Raw genomic sequence first — 18007 nt, forward strand, 5'->3', positions numbered from 1 at the left:
GAGAGTTAGCCAAACTAAAGTGCACATAAAAGCCAAAAGTACCTATTACCTTATAACAAGATTAAAAGGTACAGCTGGGCCATGGCGGTGCATGCCTTAAATCCCAGCACTTGGGAGGCAGGTTTTTTTTATTTATTTATTTTTTTTTTTGTGAGTTCAAGGGCAGCCCTGTCTACACAGTGAGTTACAGGGCAGCCAAAGCTACACAGAGAAAACTTATCTTGAAAAAAAAAAATACGTACAATCAAAAGAGCTCTAAAAAGATGCCCCCTTTTTATTTTATTTTTTATTTTTTATTATTATTTTTTTACACCTTATTCACTTTGTATCCCCCCATAAGCCCCTCCCTCCTCCCCTCCCAATCCCACCCTCCCCCTTCTTCATGCATGGTCCCTCCCCAAGTCCACTGATAGGGGAGGTCCTCCTCTCCTTCCTTCTGATCTTAGTCTATCAGATCACATCAGGAGTGGCTGCATTGTCATCTTCTGTGGCCTGGTAAGACTGCTACCCCCTTATGGGGAGGTGATCAAAGAGCAGGCATATCAGATTACGTCAGAGGCAGTCCCTCTTCCCATTACTATGTAACCCACTTAGACACTAAACTGCCATGGGCTACATCTGTGCAGGGGTTCTAGGTTATCTCCATGCCTGGTACTTGGTTGGAGTATGGGTCTCTGAGAAGAGCCCTGTGTTCAAATCTTCTAGTTCTGTTGCTCTCCTTGTGGGGTTCCTGTCCTCTCCATAACCTATTATTTCCAACTTCTTACATAAGATTCCATGCACCCTGCCCAACAGTTGGCCATAAAGTCTCAGCGTCTGCTTTGATAGTCTGCAGGGCAGAGCCTTTCAGAGGCCCTCTGTGGCAGGTTCCTAGGCCCCCTTTTTAAGGATAGATACTGTTGTTACTAAAAATAGTATATTATAAAGCAAAATTCAATACTTAGGTGTAGGTGACCTGTATAGGGACTGTTTATCCACGAGTCCAAAGTATCCTCACAAATAGTAGGGAATTTTGCTGAACTAAGTGATAAAACATTATTACAGAAAATACCAGTCACGTAGGTTGCATGATATACCGAAATTAAGATGAAAGTAAGTGAGGAAATTTCCTCTTGATGCCTCTCTTTCATTTTGCCAGTGATAGGGGGAGAAAAAAGAATCAACAGTCTTGCTCTGCTGTGAGTTTTATGAAGTCCAGCACCAACCTGCCAAGTAAGATATGCCCATTTGCTATGGAGGTAATCAACTGCTTTTGGATTAGATTGAGGCAAACTCCACAGAACAGAGTCCATGCCTGGTATTGTAATCTTCATCCAAACCATATGCCCGGGGAGATCACAGGCCCTAGGAAGAAACTGTTATTGTTTACCTGAATTTACATAGAGTCAAGCTACTTGTTACCCTAGCATTTATCTCAATAGGCAAATGCTACTCCCACTCTTAATCAGAAAACCAGAGTGTAGTCCTAAATAAGACTATAGTGCCCTCTGGAAGGCTCTGGTAGCATTGCACAAGGAGGCACAGAAAGAATTATGAGCTGGGACAAGAAAGGGATGACTGAAAAATGCCAACTAGACATGACATAGCAATTGTACTCATAAACCTGGAGCTGTTGCTGTTGTCTGCACTGGGTCCATACAAGACAGAGTTACCCTGTGGGCCTTCAGTCATTTACAGGGCAGAGGCACACAGGACACTTTTCCTCCCTCCTGAAATATTGTCAACAGAAAGATTGTAGAGTATAGGGAGATGGTGTTTACAATTTTGTACATACTTGTGAGGTCAGGGTATTTGGCTTGAACAGTATCAAGCCAAAGAGATGGACTTGTTTAACTAAGTGTGTCACATACACAAAATGTATGGGGAGAGAGAATTTGTAGAGAAGACTGTGGTGTGGGAAGGCAATCACTAAAGGTGAGAAACAAGGGTAAACAGAATGCATGCGACACATGTATGTATGAGAGAACTGTCAACACATTTAATGAAAAGGAAGATCGATGAGGGTCAAGTTCAAGGTTAGAGATTAAAGTTAAAACTCAATGGACTCACTTTGTTGAGGGACTTATAGACATGAATTCAATTTTCATAGGACTAAACATCACGAAGTATTTCGTTATTTTACACAGTTATCAGATTTCTTCTTTTTTTTTCTTTTTGGTTAATTTTAGTTTTTATTTCTCTTGCTGTATCTGATATTTTCTTCTGCTTTGAACAGGTTTACACTGAGCCAGCTGAGTACTGATGTCATGGCTCTGTGAGGTCCTTGTTTGACGATTCTAATGTCTGTCTGCTTCTTCTCAGGACTCAGTTCTCTTGAGAACAGGTTAAAATTCTCCCCCTCAATTGTTCTTAGATCAATTAATTTTGAATTGTATCCCAGCCATTTGGATGCTATGTTGTGGAGGCTCTGGGTCTTGTTATAGTGTCTAAATGGTGGTGATGTTTTGTTTTTGTCAAGTAATTAACTTGGAAGAGTTCTAAACTATCAGTGTAAGTTTTCAGAGAGTCATTCTATGTTCATAGCTAATAAAGCCTTTTTTCTACTGATATGTTGTAAGAGTCTCACTAGTGGCATTTTGTTTTACAAATACTTGTAGGTAACTAGTGCCCATCTTGATGGGTTTTTTGTTTTTGTTTTTGTTTTTTAATCAGCAATAGTCTTGGCATCTATCTCAAAATGTCCACAACTCCTTTCTGTGTCATGGAAGGAAAACTATACTTCCTTTGAACTTGGCACAAACATCCTAATGAAGAACACTGTCCCAAAGTGACAATCACTGTTTTTGAGAAACAGCAGTTAATAAGAGTTGGGTTGAGACTATTCATAAAAATGTGGTGTTTGGAGATGGAGAAACACTTCAGCACAAACAATTCGCAGCAGAAACAACAGGTGGCTCATCAAACACCTGTAACCCATCCAGTACTCCTTAGGAACCTGTACATAAACAAACACATACATTTAAATATGGATGAATAAATCACAAATTTAACATGGACTAAAATCCATGTTCTCTTTATTTCTTGAAAAAGCATAATATATTATAAATATATTGGTTTAGGATTATTTTCAATGTTCCTATGAACTCTTACAATTATATATTAAGTTTGGATGGAGAACATTTGAGAACATGCCAACTAGAAATACCAACTACAGAAAGATGAGTATTGCTGAATGGGATTTTTCTGTCCTGTTAACCAAACTGTTAAATCTGTTTACTAAAATAAAGTAAAACTATAAACACAAGTATATGAACAGAGACATACTACAGACAGAGAAAAACAAATTATTAAGCTCCCGGTAACAACTTATAAAAGTGGAAAGCTTTTTAATGTTATGCTCAGGATGCGAGGCTAAGCACTGCACTCAGGGTCAGCCGCTTTCGACCCAGAGAAGAGCAAGTCTGATTGCATGCGGGTTGATGCCCCAGGTCCCGCCTCTGAGAAAAAGGTATCAGACGGGTCTGATAATCTTTGGGTGGATGACACCTAAATGAACATCAGTACAAAGTCCCAATTTATTTCTAATATCAGAGATCAGACCTCTACTCTTGCCTGATGCGTCTAAAACAAAAAGGGGGAACTGTAGAGAGCTGCGTAATGCCGTGCCTTAAAGATGGAGCTGGTTTCCGCCTTCCACCTTCCTGATGGCGAGTGCTCTCTGTCACAAACAACTCCACATTTGGCTAAGGCTGAGGATCTGGCTTGCTTCCATGTATGTGGACCTATCTGCATTGCCCACGTGGCATGCTGGGGTTGGCTACCCAGAGGCTATTTAAGCTGTGGGCTGGCTTTCCCCAGGGTCAGATGATTGTTCAAGGTTCCTAATAAACTGCATTGAAAAAAAAAAAAAAAAAAAAAAAAAAAAAAGTGGAAAGCACTGCAAAGAAAGTCGTAAAACAAAAAAGTGCTGCAGATGGAACCCAGGGAAACTCTCTAGTTTTTGTGTTTCAGAAACTATTTCAGTAGAACTGGTCTTCACTACCATTATTTTTTGTGGTCGTGATAATTCTGTATCCAGTTACTTAGACTTATTTTAATGTTTCGAATAATGTATGGAGGAATTCAGTTATGTATGTTTGCTGTCTTTAACTAAGGTTCTTCTTTAAAGTTTAAAAGAAAGTATAAAGTAAATAAAAACAATAAAGAAACCAAAGCAACAACAGTGTTGTTGTTTAAAACACTGTTAGAACTCAGTTTACATTATGATTACATTATTATCAGTGGCCTGTCTGTATTCACATAAATAATTTATAAACATCAATTAAAACTCTTTTTATGGAGAGAACCCACTAAGAATCAATGTCTTTAGGAAATATGAGAAATAATAACCAGCCATTTACATACATTCGTGCAGAGATAGTTTGTTTTCCTTACTGTTTAGATTTTCTGTAAGATCCCAAATAATGTTCTAATAGCAAAAGTCAATATATATTTCATTATGGCCAGTCTTTATACTACCATATGACATAAGAAAAAAATAGATATCAAGTGAATATTAAATACTTGGTTGTTGATCATTGCAGGAGGGGGTTTTTAGGTGAAGTTATTCTTGGAACTCATCAAAGATTTTTACTACTACTTTCGATTATAACTTCTTTCTATTCTTATATTTTATTTCATACATAGACATATAAAGGGTCGTAAAATCTATAAATTAATGAAATGTTTATAGCATATTTTTTTCTTTATAGAAATTTTACATATCATTTTATTAGACGAACCTCAAGAAAAAAAATTTTAATTCTTTATTAATTACACGTTATTCACTTTGTATCCCCCCTGTGGTTCCCTCCCTCATCCAGTCCCAATCCTTCCCTTCCTCCACCCTCTGCATGCATGCCCCTCCCCAAGTCCACTGATAGGGGAGGTCTTCTTTTCCTTCCTTCTGATCCTAGTCAATTAGGTCTCATCAGGAGTGGCTCCCTTGTCTTCTTTTGTGGACTAGTAATGCTGCTTCCCCCTCAGGGGGAGGTAATTGAACAGGCCAATCAGTTAATGTCAGAGACAGTCCCTGTTCCAATTACAATGGAATCCACTTTGATACTGAACTGCCATGGGCTACATCTGTGCAGGGGTCTTAGGTTATCTCCATGCATAGTCCTTGGTTGGAGTATCAGTCTCAGGAAAGATCCCTGTGCTCAGATTTTTTGGTTCTGTTGCTCTCCTTGTGGAGTTCCTGTCCTCCCCAGATGTTACTGTTTCCCACTTCTTTCCTAAGATTCCCTGCACTCTGCCCAAAGGTTGCCCATAAATCTCAGCATCTGCATTGATAATCTGCAGGGCAGAGTTCTTCAGAGGTCCTCTGTGTCGGGCTCCTGACTTGTTCCCTCTTTTCTCCTTCGTCTGATGTCCATCCTCTTTGCATTTCTGGATAGGAATTGAGCATTTTAGCAAGAGTCCTCCCTCTTGATTAGTTTCTTTAGGTGAACAGATTTTAGTAGGTTTATCCTATATTATATATCTATATGAGTGAGTGCATACTGTGTGTTTCTTTCTGCTTCTGGGATAGCTCATTCAGGATGATCTTTTCCAGATCCCACCATTTACCTGCAAATTTCATGATTTCCTTGTTCTTTTTTTTGTTTGTTTGTTTTGTTTTTAATTGCTGAATAATATTCCATTTGTAGATATACCACAATCTGTGCATCCATTCCTCCACTGAGAGGCATGTGGGCTGTTTCCAGCTTCTGGCTAATACAAATAAGGCTGTGTAACATAAATTTTTAGCAAAAGACTGAGAGTAACTTCAGAATGTAGAAAATTTCAGTTTGGGAAAATGGCATTAGTTGTAATGTGTTTCACGTGCAAGCATGAACATCTGAGATTGGATTCCTAACACTTCCATTAAAAAGCTGGATACAGCAGCATGCACCTGTAATCCTTGCTCTGGAAGGGAAAAACAACAACAACAACAAAAGAAAAAAAAAGAAGAAAAGAAAAGAAAGAAGAAAGAAAACTCACTACTGTTTCCTTGCTAGTCTAGTTGATCCACTGAATTCCAAGTTCCAAGAGGGGATCTAATTAAAAAAAAAAAAAAAAAAAAAAAAAAAGACTAAAGTGAAGTCTTTCAACGGATATCTATTGAAGGTTGCCATCTTGTTCCCTATCTTAACTGCTTTCAGTTTCTATTCTATTTTCCTTTCTAAATGAGAATTAAGCATCTTCCCTAGGGTCTTCCTTGTTATTTAGCTTCATTAGGTCTGTGGAATGTAGTGTGATTATCCTATATTATATGGCTAATATTCACCACTTGAATGTATACCAAGGATGTCTTTCTGCTTCTGCGATACCTCACTTAGGATGATCTTTTTTACTTCCATCCATTTGCCTGCAGTTTTCATGATTTCCTTGTTTTTTAATTGCTGAGTAGTATTCCATTGTGTAAAAGTACAACAATTTCTGTATCCATTCTTCTGTTGATGGACATCTGGGTTGTTTGCAGCTTCTGGTTATTATGAATAAAGCTGCTACAAACATGGTTAAGCAAATGTCCTTGTTGTGTACTTAAGCATATTTTAGATATATGCCTAAGAGTGGTATAGCTGGATCTTGAGAAAACACCATTCCTAATTGTCTGAGTAAGCACCAGATTGATTTCCAAAGGGCTTGTACAACTTTATATTACCACCAGCAATTGAGGAGGGTTCCCCTTTCTCCACATACTTTCCAGCATGTATTGTCACTTGTATTTTTGATCTTGGCCATTCTGATGGGTTTAAGGTGTAATCTCAGGGTCATTTTGGGTTGCATTTTCCAGATGAGAAGGACTTTGATCATTTCTTTAAATGTTTCTCCACCATTTCATATTCCTCTGTTGAGAATTCTTTGTTTAGTTATGTACCCCATTTTTAAATGGATTATTTGGTTTGTTGGTGTTTAATTTCTTGTGTTCTTTATATATTTTGGATATTTGCCCTCTGTCAGATGTAGGGTTGATGAAAATCTTTTCTCAGTCTGTAGGGTCTCATTTTGATCTTTTGACAGTGTCTTTTGCTTTTCAGAATTTTTTTTTTCAGTTTCATGAGGTCCAATATATTAATTGTTGATCTTAGAGCCTGATCTATTGGTGTCACCTTCTTAATCGACCTTTAGGTGGTCAAAGAAGATGCTTAGACTTACAGTCAAACTTTGGGCAGAGCTCTGGAAGTCAAAAGAAAGAGTAGGGCATTGAAGGACCCAAAAGGGACAGGTACTCTATAAGAAAACCAATGGAGCCAACAAATCTGGTCCCAGGGGTCCTGGAGAAGCTGATGAACCAACCAAAGACCATGCACACACGGAGAGGTTATATATCCCCTAATCAGATGTAGCTCATGGCCGCTCAGTGCTGCTTCCGTAGTAAGAGTTGCAGGCACTATCTCTGACATAGACTCTCTTGAATGCTCTTTGATCACTTTCCCCTGGTGGGTTGCTTTGGAGGAAGAGGATGCAGGCAGTCCAATTGGGATTTGATAGCTTGGGGTCAGATGGTGGGGGGAGGGCCCCCCTTTCTAAGGACCAGGAGAGGGGATAGATGTGAAAGAGGAAGGGAGTGACTGGGAGGAGGCAAGGGAGAAGTCTATAATTAGGATGTAAAGTGAATAGAGTATAAAAAAAAAGTAAATTTAACTTATTAAAAAACAAAAGTGAAAACCCATTGGAAAAGACACTTTTCCTGGACTTCTGCCCTCTACAAGCACGTGCAAAGACTGAAATCGGTAAAAACAACACAAGCAAGATGTACACTCTTACAGCACACATACATACCCATAAAAAAATTAAATAAACAAATACGTTTCGGTTTCTAAATAAAGTAGAACTGCTTTCTTTGTGTTCCCTAAAGGGTAAAAAAATTGATACCTATCAGGTATACTAATAAAATAATATGTCTTTCTTAGCTTTAAGATGTTTTGATACTTTTTAATTAAATAACAAAGGGAAAGATGGAATCTTTTTTTTTTCTGGCATGTATATGCTCCTCTGTACCCTATGTCAGAGAAGACCCATAAGCCTTAGTCCAAACAGAGAAAATTTGTACATCGCCCCAATTTTCACTGTTGGGGAACAATTGTGAAGTGACAATCATTTCCCATATTCTCAGCACTCTTCACTCACTGATTTCTTAAGAAAAATATATTATTTTTCTTCAAATTGTGTATTGTCTAAACTCACATAATTACTGTACTGGAGTCATCTTCTATTAAAAATTATTCACAATTACATTACTTATTTAAAGTTCCATTATTCATATCAGAAATTATTATATTTCTGGTTTGCCTTTTAAAATTTATCATTAAATCTCTTTTACAAATGTTTGTTTGGTAAAGTTCTTCCATGCCTCAGGAGAGAGCACATTATGAAGTTAGATTATGAGATGTCTGAGTCTTTTTTCAATGATGATCTGAGGAGAGCTTCTCATGTTTCTGAGGAGAGGAAACTGATATCACTCTGCAAACCACTTACTTTTCTTCCCTCTCTGGGACTGGCAAATAGCCAGTGAGACACTCAGAGTGGTTTTCTATTGATTGTCCTGTGGTTTCCAGAACATTAGACAACTCTGTCTCTGAAGCAGTGCAATTTAGTATTGTGAGGAAGTATAATTCTCATCAAGAATAATAAACATGAGGATATGTTTTTTTTTTTTTTAATTCCAAATTGAAATGATGACATAGCTTGGATATTTTAGGCAAGACTGAAACAACTGGTCCAAAGTAGGATTGATCTGGATAGTGAATAACCTTTTCTCCATAATCTCATTGACAAAATACATGCAATTAGATGTATTTAACTAATAAAGTACATTCACAATATCAGTCATTCAGTGTAGGTAGGTATACTAGTCACAGTGCCCCCACATTTCCAATGGTTTCACACTTGAACATGTGTCTCCACTATATGGATTTTACACTTTTGTTCACGTGTTGTAAAATAATAATGAAAGACACCTCAAAATGTAGGATTGTCAAGTAATGAAAGTGTGATCGAATTCTTGAGAACAAATAGTGTTTAGCAAATAAGGATGGCTACATTTTAGAAGAGGACAATTTATATTAAAACTCAAAAGAACTATTAAGTTGAAATAAAATAATCAGAACAATGAAAAAGAATAATCTTTCCACTAGTTTAAAAATGACACAATCATAAGTCCTATGAGGTTTCAACTTCCATTTTCTTCCTAAAATAAGGGTGTATAGATTCCTGTTTACAGCATACCAAATAGAAGGTTTTATTATACTTTTATGCCCCTTCTCCCATAGTTATTCCAAAGTACATACTAAATATCTTTTATATAAATATCTTTATACCCATAGATAAGCATAGTTATCCATCTTCTTTAAAACAAAGCAAAACAACAAGAAAACCCACTTTTATTTGCAACAGATAGAGACCATCATATAAAAACACAAAAATTGAAGATACAGAACTTTGGAGTCCAGTCCTAACTGATATATATCACACAATTCCAGCATCAAAGGCTCAAAGATTATTGTGGAAGAGAGCATGGAAAGAATGTTAAGAGCCAGAGAATCAGTGATTTTGCTGTCAGTTTATGTCTTTCAGGAATGTGAGAGAGGTGACATCCATAAAGTGTCATAAACATGGTTGCATCATTAACTCAGCTGCTTTTACAAGTGCTCAGTTTCAAAATAACAAGTTAAATAACAGCAAGCAGATGAACTTTTAAAATATTTCTTTACACAAATAATAACACAATACTGGCTTGCAGAAAGAACATGATATATTGTCAGATCTTTAGCTAATGACAATTTATATCTGTTTTTGTTGTTGTTGTTTCCATTATGGAAATAAACAAAAACATTCCATAATATAACCCTTTGGAATTAGAGACAATCATTGAATTTACTGCTTGGAAAAACATTGGAGATCCTCTATTATCTCAACTCTAGAAAACTGAAGTTGCAGAAATTTTAATTACGTTCAAAAAAAAACAAAAACAAAAACAAAAATCTGTGTTTCAGTCTCTTGTACTTTGCCTTATCACTGACCTGTCCCATCTCTCTTCCTAAGCCAAACTATTCATTTACTATCCTTTACTTCATCCTTAACACTGAAGCTCATTCTAAAAGGAAATTATGGCAGATACATATTATTTTCTCAGGAACACATTCCGATGAGTAATCTCATTGACTGTTGGGTGTTTGGGTGATTTTTATCACTGAAGAAAAATATTTCCACATGGGTAACTGTTAATATTGGTATTTGTAATTATTCTAAAAGCATGGATCTATTGAGGATTTATCACGTTTATGCTAATAATAATGTGAATATCTTAATGATATGAGCTTAAAATCGACTCTGCAAGATGTGAAATGGTTTGGAAATAAAAGGCTGTTAGGTGAGATGAGTACAATGGAGTAAGTAGTGATTATAGCTCAAGTTCCCAAACTGTCTCTATTGCAGCCTTCTCTAAGCATTTCGAGAGCTTCTTTTCTCTGTCTAGACAAAAAGAGGAGTTCAGTTGTTCCAAGGTCACTTTCTGACTTGGGACAAGATCAATTGAACTCACTTTTTAAAATTTAACTCTATTTTAAACTGTTTGCTTATTGTTTTATTTTGTGACCTTAAATTTTATATCTCTTTAAAAATGACTGGCAAACTTAATTCAATCCTGTTCTTGTATGTTTGTGTTGCTTGTTGTTTTCTTTCTTAAAATTCAGTACATTTTTCTATATTAACATATTAATTTTATTGTAATTAATTGTATTGTAATTGATTAGTCATTTTTAAAGCCTCAGTAAATTGATAAAAGAATGATTGGCATAATGTAATACCCTTTAACAAACTTGAGTATTATTAAATAAATGTTCCAAATATCTGACATTTTAATCTCTACCTTATAAAGCATTAAATTATTATTTCTGTTGTATAAAACATATCAGTATATCTGCAATAGTTCTATTATTAAGACATAAAATGTTGTTACTCGTATATGCACAAAAGTTGTAAAATACATAAATTTCATATTTTTGTTTAGTATCTTTGCTATTAAATTCATGAATATCTCAGCAATTAAAAGAATATTATAATCAGTTTTTATGGATATTTTCAGGATTTTTACCAAAAGCATAAGAAATATAGCTGATACCCAATCAATAAATTTTGTGTTGATATATAACGATAATACCTGTGAAAGTATTTGGTATGAGAATTTTATGTAATTCTAGTACCTTAAACATTAACGGAAATGCATTACATTTGAAAATATTCCAAAATTAGACAAAAATATTTCTAGATTAATAAGCAAATGAAAACTACTATATAACATACATGAGATGATCATGTACCTGTAGGACACTTAGTTGTCTGTATTTTCTTCTCAGAGTAACCTACTGATGGTAATAAATTTTACATTATTGGTTTCCTGAAGTTCACAAGGTAAAATGCTCAAGTTTATATGGCTTGTGACCTTTTCAATAAATGAATGATATGTAATCATTCTCTACCACTATTGTCACTTCTCCCTTCAAAATAGCAACAGAAATGAAGTGAATGTGCTTTTACAGGGTTCTATTAATTACATAGACTTTTCAAGCATAATCTCTTCTACTTGAGTATTTTCTCAGAAATATATCATGATAAAAACATTAGTACTTGTACCATCAGTTTTCACAGACATTTTACTGAAAAACAATAGAATGTTGCAATGGAGTACAATAAAAGCAAAGAGGTTTTGACGCTGGATAAAGTACTTCTCATCCATGATGGAAGGTACTCTGTCGGCAACTGAAAGGGAAACCTAGGCACCAACCCAGCCAGAAAACCTTTGCCCTACAATCTGTCTTACCATATTCTGGGACAATGGTGGCACATATCTCGTGGGAGTGGCCAACCAATGCCTAGTTCGTCTTGATGCCCACACCACAAGATGAAGCCCACGCCCTCCACTGTCTGAATGGTTAGAAGTCAGACTGGACAGCCTACAGCCTAGGGAATGATCAAACACAACTGATAAAAGAAAGAAAGAAAGAAAGAAAGAAAGAAAGAAAGAAAGAAAGAAAGAAAGAAAGAAAGAAAAACAGTGAAATGATTCCTAATGATATTAATAGATCAGTGTCTTGTCCAGTTGCCAGTCATATTCAAGGTGGCTTCCTCCTGCACCACATGGGTGCAGACACCCACAGCCAGACATTATGTGTAGAGAGAATCTAAATCTTCAGCAGATTCTTCTTCTTGAACTTGGGAAACCCTTCAGAAGAGGGAAGGAAAAATGGTGAGAGTCAGAGTGGATGGAGAACACAAGCAGCACATGGCCCAACTCATCAATTAAACAGGGTTCATATGTGATCACAGGGACTAAAATGGCAGTCTTAGGGCCTACAAGAATCTGCATCAGGTCCTCTGCTTATGTTTTATGTCTTGTTCTGATGATTTTGTAGCACTCCTGAGTTAGAGTGGGTGTATCTGTAACTCTTTTCTTAGCTCTTAGGACTCTTCCTCCTATTGGGTTGGTTTGTCTTCATATGAGAGCTTTTTCCTTGTCCGATTGTATGTTGTTCTGTTATGTATTTAAGGCCTGCTCCTTTCTGAAAAAAAAAAAAAATGGAGGCCAAGTATATCTGAGGAAGAGGACAGTTGGTAGTGAAGAGCTGGGAGAAATTGAAGGCAGGGAAACTGCTAGTGATGAATTGCATGAGAGAATCTATTTTCAATATAAACACATATTACACCTCACGAAATCCCCAAATTGTGTTCTGTACATGGATACATATATTATTCATGAATACTGCTAAGTACAAGTTCTGAGTCTATATAGAAAGGGAGTATTTAAAACCAACCTAGCTGCAGGCAGATTACCCTAGCTACTGTAGATGCTGTGGCTTCAGGAAAGGAAGTTCTAGGCAGTGTTCTGGTAAGACAGCATCAACAACACAGAAGAATTCTTCGTCAAAATAAAAACTTTAGAGCACACTGGGAAACAGCTCAATAGAGGAATGCTTGTCTAACATGAGTGATGTCACTATGCATGAGGCCCTAGGTTGAAAGTTTGTTCTGAAAGAAAAGGAAAAGTAAGCACACATACTTTATAAACTATGCAGAAAGCAACTAATCCACTTTATAAGGAAGTATTATAATATTGTAACACGTACTCACTGGGAATAAAATTGAATTTTGAAACATTTCTTAATAATACTTTTAGCACTTTTTCATGCATATAGCATGTATTTTGGTTCCAACCATGATTTCTTAAAGAGTATCACTTTCTGAAGGAAGATTTTATGACAAGAGTTACTTGGGCTCTCTGGAGGTGGAGATAATCTGTAGTTCAAAGGTATAAGTGCTCCAGCTGCTGAGGGAGCATGCTCAGAGTGCACCAAAGGAGTCTTGTCTTTCATGAAATGGCTGGACTTCTCCGAAATGAAATATGGTGTCAGTCTGAGAATAGAGGAGCCGAAGTTTCTTTTAAACATTCCCAAGCATGCTCCTCAAGAGGCCAGATTTTAAAGCAAGTGATGTATTCCTTCTCTACTCTCAGCATGACCTCAGAGCCAGTCAGACTGCTTTAAAGTTTTAACTTTGTTAAAGAGACTTAGAAGTTTAAAATAGTCCAACAGGAGGCCTGGGAGGGAGAGGGCAAGTGGAATATTTTCAGGGCTGGACTAACTTTGAAGCAAAACATGAATTATATTGATAGTGTAATAAAATGTAATATCAAAGACTTGAGATCAACATTTGAAAAAAAAATGTGAAAGATTTTGACTACTAGTACAAACAGTACAATTCATTCGATATGTTGGCACCCAACCAAATACTCAGGCATGAACATCTTTATCAAATACATTGTGTAAATGCAGTGCAGATGGCAAAATTTAATATATGATTTTGGCCACCTAAATTGTAGCTTGAGTACTCAACTGAATGGTATTAGGACATAGAAATATTTTAAAAATATTTTTTTACTTACTTTCATATACCAAAGGCTGGTTGTAAATTAAAATAGATATCAATCTGAAAATATTGATTTAAAAACACAGTACTTGTTTATATTAGGGATGTTTATGGGTCTTTGTGTGCGTGAGCATGTGTACATGCACAATTGAGTATGTATCAGGCTTTCTACAAAGTAACATTGACTGCATGTGTGATAAAATTTCTCACTTCTAGTGAGTTGAAATGTTTGGTCTAGAGTTTAGTGCTAACTAAACAGAAATGAGAAAATGAGAAATACAATAACAAACAGCAGGATAGTAAATTACTTACTTATGTATATACATACATAAAATATATAGATCCAGATAGAAGAGAGTCATATAGCTAAAGAAGAGACTCTATTGATAGCTATTAAACACTTTTCATCTGGTACGAACTTTAAAAGGAATATTGGCTTAAAACACTGTCAGGCCCTCTGGGTCTACAGCTAGTCCTGTAAAGGTAAGCCAAAGCTGTATGATATCTCTTTGTTCTTTTAAATTTAATAAACCTTGTACTGTGTAAATTAAATATGTTTCTCATGTCTTTGCAGTGTTTAAGCTTTAAAGTCTCTTTCTGTAAAGGAAAAAACTTAGATATGTCTTTATCTATAGAATTTAAGTGTATGAGACATTAAGTGATACAGTATACTTACTGAATTATGTATTAATGGTTTTCAATGATCTTGATAGCCTTTAAAGTGATTCTGAGTTCTGCATATTTATAAGTTCGACATATTCATAATACACCAGTTTCACCAACAAAATTTTTATCCTTGATACATTCATTAAAGTAACCATGGACGGGATGTGTATATATATATATACACACATATATAAATACATACAATATACATATATACTTATATATGTGTGTATAAAACCAAATATATATATGTGTGTATATATACATATATGTATTCCCTCAATCAATTTCAGAGCCACAACTTTAATAAATTCTTTCATTCCTTTTTTCTTTTCAATTACTATTGATTACAAAATATTTTTTAGGAAACTAATAAGTCAATTATTCTTATTTATAGTAGCAATGTTTTATTAAGCCAAGAAAGAATTCCAGAATAACAAACGACAAATCACATCAGTATGCTATTTTAGAATATCCAGGATTAGATTTCTGTGAGCCTCAGGTTAAGGCATTGTCATTAGCCAATTAAAGGACAAACTTTCTTTATCTGTATTTCTGTTAAAAACATCTCATTATATATATATATATATATATATATATATATATATATATATATTGCTGATTCTATAACATTGGACCACTGCCACCAGCAGTATAACTCATGCCTGAAGGAAGATTATCTAAGGATGGAACTTTCTCTTCACAAACATAACAGACTTCCTGCAAGTTAGGAATGTTAAGTAAATATTCAGCATTACTTGTGAAGTCATGACAAACAACAAGAGAAAAGAATGCACACAGGTGCCAACAGATCAGAGCCAAACAGCAGAACAGAACAAACCAGAACAGAACAGACAAAATGGTAGACTATGCAAATAATATTTATTTATAGCATAAGGACACACAGGTAAAACCTAGTTGATCTCAACAGGAAAATGTTTATTTTTTATATGAAACATTTGCTGCTCTTGTAGGTGTTTTGCCATAACTGTCTGGAAAAGTACAATAAATGGTATCTATGGTAAAAAGAAATAAATGCAGTATGGCTGTGAAGCCAAAAGTTCTCCTAATGAAGATTTATTGTACTTGTTAGGCACTATATCCTTAGAAAGAAAAAAAAATCAAACAAAACTTGCTCATATGTTTATACCAACTATATTTGTGAACTTCTGAATTATACACACATCCTATAACTTATTTTCTCTACATCCCACATTGATATTATATTGTCATTATTATTACTTTTTATTAGTACTTTGAGAGTTTTATACATATTTTACATTTATACATATTATACATATAACCCCCAACTCTTCCAAGATCGTCTCCCCTTTCCTACTCAGCCAACTATGTGCCATGTTTTATTTCCACATTTTTTCTCTTCAAATATCCTTGTATGTGTGCCCTTCAACTGGAAAATAGTCCGCTTAGCAGAGGCTATACTCTCCCTCAATGTGCATCTAACTATTGCCTGGGGTGAGACTGGGGACCCACTCTTCATGCTGAGACTCGGTCCCATCTTCTGCCATGATCCCTGAGCACTGGATGAGGTATCTGTAGTTCATATATTCTCTTATAGCTGAGAATTCTGAAGTCCTTTATTCTCTAAACCTTGACCAATTGTATTTTCTTTGGAAATGGAACCAAATATATAGTCTTTGATTATTAAAAGCTTTATTATTATTATTATTATTATTATTATTATTTTAAAAGTCTTTTATTTTAAAGTGTATTAATAAATTCATGTTTTTATATTTTAAGCATACTAATATTTCTTATAATTAAGTCAACATTTTTAATTATAGTAACTCAAAGGCATACCAACATGGTAAAAAACTAAAGGCATCCAATATACATAGTCTAGCTGTTATCAAATCAGGTGCAACTTGGCCTTCCTGTTTGAGATGTCCCACTGTGAGCAAAGATGTCTTTTTGAATGTTCTACTCAGTACTACATGTGAAACTTTTATTCACTTGCTGATGATTTTATTGCTTAAATGCATCATCAAGGGGGATGTTTTTCTGAACTCCTTTTCCTAAGGGAGAGCAATTTACCCTGTGTCTTATGAAAAAAGATGTTACATTGTAATTGTAAACCTGTGATTTGAGACTGATTCTCCAACCAAGGACTATATACGGGTATAACCTAGAACCCCTGCTCTAATGTAGCCCATGGCAGCTCAGTATCCAAGTGGGTTCCCTAGTAAGGGAACAAGGACTCTCTGACATGGACTCAGTGGCTGACTCTTTGATCCCACACTCCCAAGGGAGGAGCAACCTTGCTAGGCCACAGAGGAGGACATTGCAGCCAGTTTTGAAGAGACCTGATAGGCTAAGGTCAGATGGAAGGGGAGGAGGACCTCCCTTATCAGTGGATTTAGAGAGGAGCAGGAGGAGATGAGGGAAGGAGGGTGGGATTAGGAGGGATCGAGGGAAGGGTCTACAGCTGGGAAACAAAGTAAATAAACTGTAATTAATATAAAAAATAAAAATTTAATTAAAGAAAGAAATTGTAAACCTGAGTTTATTGTAGAGCATTGATTCAATGTTAATAAATTAGCAGCAAGTAAAGAATAATATGTATTTGAAATAGACACATGTAAATAACGTTATGTTTTAAGGAATCACAAAATTGTGATCAAAGACAAATAGGGATTCAATGGTTCCAGAAGAGGTAAAGGCTAAGGATTTGTTAATTTAGTGCTAACAACAACTTCTTCATCTGTCACTAGTACCTAGAAGTGACAGTAAGCATTAAAGTGACAATAATGTAATGATTTATAAAATATGTTCAAAATAATCCATTGGGGCTAAACGTATTAAAGTTGTAGAGAAGCATAATACATGTTTATGAATAAAATATCATTAACAACGAATTAATAAAGTATACAAAGTATATGATTACAACAGATGGGGATCAGAGATCCAATCTTTCTGTACTGGTACCTAATTATAATTATACCTAATTATAATTATTCCATAATAAAAACTAAAAATAAACACAACAAGAATTTCACACATCTCCCTGAAGAAAATAAATAACCAAAACAAACTAGAAATTTAACACTTTGAGTGATATGTGAGATTTGAAAACAATGTAGGTTTACTTATCAATAAAATCCTAAATATAAAAGTCTTAAATGTAAAGTTAGAAGAAATAGTGATTTATCAATTTATCGTTATCATGCACAAATTGAATGAGTGCTATTAATATAAGTAAGATAATTCTATTAATAGAAGTATGATAAGCTCCATTGCTAAACTACTTGTAAGTAAATAAAGGGAGTATGAATAAATATAATCAGATGTGTGATTCTTGCATTAGCCTCTTTACTAAGGTGCAGGAAGAAAATACTGTAATACAATCATGGTTGAAATTAAAATAATAATTTAAATCTAATGATTTAGATTTTGCACTCAATCAAGATGTGAAGGTTATGATAAAAGCACGATT

At 35.2% G+C, this 18007-nt stretch overlaps 1 long non-coding RNA gene across 1 annotated transcript in view; it reads right to left on the reverse strand.

The window, feature by feature from the left end:
• Positions 1 to 2004: 2004 nt before the first annotated feature.
• The window catches only part of LOC132656649 (uncharacterized), a 104713-nt gene continuing 88710 nt past the window's right edge, over positions 2005 to 18007 (reverse strand). The window contains exon 3 of the long non-coding RNA XR_009594369.1: positions 2005 to 2935. This is a non-coding gene — a long non-coding RNA (uncharacterized LOC132656649). The remainder of the gene's footprint in view (positions 2936 to 18007) is intronic.

The sequence above is a fragment of the Meriones unguiculatus genome, chromosome 9 (genome assembly GCF_030254825.1).
Source record: "Meriones unguiculatus strain TT.TT164.6M chromosome 9, Bangor_MerUng_6.1, whole genome shotgun sequence".
Taxonomy (NCBI): Eukaryota; Metazoa; Chordata; class Mammalia; order Rodentia; family Muridae; genus Meriones; species Meriones unguiculatus.